This window comes from Nomascus leucogenys, chromosome X (genome assembly GCF_006542625.1).
Source record: "Nomascus leucogenys isolate Asia chromosome X, Asia_NLE_v1, whole genome shotgun sequence".
NCBI classification, from domain to species: domain Eukaryota; kingdom Metazoa; phylum Chordata; class Mammalia; order Primates; family Hylobatidae; genus Nomascus; species Nomascus leucogenys.
In genome coordinates, this window is record NC_044406.1 from 4,887,406 (window position 1) to 4,890,206 (window position 2,801).

The 2,801-nt window shown below is 41.4% G+C and overlaps 1 pseudogene; it reads right to left on the minus strand.

The window, feature by feature from the left end:
• Positions 1-638: 638 nt before the first annotated feature.
• Positions 639-810, minus strand: LOC115833494 (annotated as a pseudogene).
• Between the last annotated feature and the right edge of the window lie 1,991 nt (positions 811-2,801).

Genomic DNA, 2,801 nt, shown 5'->3' on the forward strand with positions numbered 1-2,801 from the left:
TCTTTATCTTTTTCATCTTTTTTTAGAGATGGGGTCTTGTTCTGCTGCCCAGGAGGGAGTGGAGTGGTGTGATCATAGCTCACTGTAGCCTCAAACTCCTGGGGTCAAGTGATCCTCTTGCCTGAGCCTTCCAAACAGCTGGGACCACAGGTATATGCCTATCATGACCTAATAATTATTTTTATTTTTTGTAGAAGTGAGATCTTGCTTTGTTGCCCAGGTTGGTATTGACCTTCTGGCTTCAAAGGATCCTCCCTCGTAAGTCCCCCCCTTCCCAGATTTAAATTTTTCCATAAGGCTAACCAAGTGTTCCAATCTGTTCGTTGAAATTTATCTTTTCCCAAAGATTGACATGCCAGCTATTCATGTCCGGAATTCCTGTATACATTTTACCTATTCTGGACTCTTTGGTCTGTTCCATTGGTTTATCTCCATGTCTACTTACCAATGCCATGTTGCTTTAATCATTGAGGATTTATAATATGCTACAAGACTATTTCAATGAGTTTTAACCATCTTCTTCATTGTTTTTATTTTCCCAAGGCTTCCTAGTTATTCTTCTTTGTTCATTTTTCCAATATGGTCTTCCAATTAGTGGTTGTTTATTATATATGTGACCATCATTTGTTTTTATATATTATTTTATATCCCCTACTGAATTCCCAAATAGCAAACCAGGAGAAACATTGCAATTCATATCACAAGCAAAAGACTGAACTCCTTCCTCTAGGAGCAGCTCCTAGGAGGTGATTATTAAACTGATAAGGACAGATACTACACATGATCTTAGCCAAAAGGCCGAGAAGCGATAGGAGGTGATTATTAAAAGATCAACAAGCGATAGATAGCAAATGGGCAAAGGATATGCATGGACAGTTCCTAGAAAAAAAAAAAAGAATTCGGCCAGGCACAGTGGCTCAAGCCTGTAATTCCAGCATTTGGGGAGGCAGAAGTGGGTGGATTGCTTGAGCCCAGGCATTCAAGACCAACCTGGGCAACACAGCAAAACCCCATCTCTACAAAAAATACAAAAATTAGCTGGCCATGATGGCTTATGCCTGTAGTCCCAGGTACTCAGAAGGCTGAGGTGAGAGGATCGCTTGAGACCAGGAGATGGAGGCTGCAGTGAGCTATGATGGCACCACTGCACTCCAACCTAAGCATGAGTGAGACCTTTTCTCAGAAAAAAAAAAAAGGAATTCAAATGGCTTTTGAAAAAGGGAAGATATTCATGTTAAAATAATACAATTATTATGTAAACAAATTACAAGTTCACTGAAATATTTTAAAATGTATTACATGAGGAGGAGAAAGAGGTAGGCAAGAAAAAGGAAGAGGTGGAAGAGGAGGAAGAAGGGGAGGAGAATGAGCAAATAATGGTTACAGCCAAATTATAACTCAGAGTACACTAGTTCCTTCTTGTGTGTATTCACGGGAAGGGCCATCTTCATTTCTTTACCTGTATCCAGCTTCCCAGTGCAAAATAAACGCCTGTGGTTAGGTGCAGGAAGCATACTCTGTGTGTATTTGCAAGAGCCTGGGTGCTGGCTGCTCAGATGCAAGCACTGCAGTCCCTCTAGGAGGCAATTGCTGACAAGGTGAAGTCACTTTGAGACCACTTTTGCTGGCTGACTTACCATATTCCAAATCACTTGTTGGTGCTGTCTCTCTCCCTTTGATGGAAAAAGAGAAACCAGCCTGTTTTATGTGGAAAGTTTCCATGTGTCTTAGCAACTTCTCACTCTTGAGTTGACTGTGAGTCGTTTTCCTGTTTGTCTCATCTCTGCCAGTGCACGGAGCTCACAGGAGCAGCTGAAGCAAGGAGAATAATGAGAGAACAGACTGTCCAGAAAGAGACAATTTGGGAATATCTCACCATAAGGAGGGAAGCTAAGAGTTGGTAGAAAACTTAGGCTGATGGATACAAGGAGAACCTGACTTTGCCCACCAAGAGTTTTGAGAAAAACAAATAGTAGTAACAAATAATAATAATAATAATAGCAGATAAGTGGTATGGGAAGCATGATCCTGATACCCTCAACATCCTTCTGTGGCTGAGTGTGGCTTTGACTTAGAAAGCACACTGAAGCATCATATGCCCAAGCCACAGGAGCAGGTTTATTCTAGACCTGCTGTTCAATATGGTGGCAAGTCAACACAGGTGGTCATTGAGTGCTTCATATGGGGCAAGTCTAAATATAGATAGATTGCAAGTATCACATACATACCTGATTTCAAAATATGTTAATAGGTAAAATATTTCCTTGATATTTTAAAATATTGATTACCTATGTTGAAATAATAATATTTTAGATATAAAGTTGACTGTTAAACAACATGGGGTTTAGGGGTGCCCACCCCTGCGCCATTGAAAATATGCATATAGGCCGGGCGCGGTGGCTCACGCTTGTAATCCCAGCACTTTGGGAGGCCGAGGCGGGTGGATCACGGGGTCAGGAGATCGAGACCACAGTGAAACCTCGTCTCTACTAAAAATACAAAAAATTAGCCGGGCGTAGTGGCGGGCGCCTGTAGTCCCAGCTACTGGGAGAGGCTGAGGCAGGAGAATGGCGTGAACCTGGGAGGCGGAGCTTGCAATGAGCCGAGATCGCGCCACTGCACTCCAGCCTGGGTGACAGAGCGAGACTGCATCTCAAAAAAAAAAAAAAAAGAAAAGAAAAGAAAATATGCACATAACTTTGGACTCACTCAAAAATTAACTAATAGCCTACTATTAGCCTTATCAATAATATAAATAGTGGATTAACACATATATTGTATGTTATATGTATTATATACTG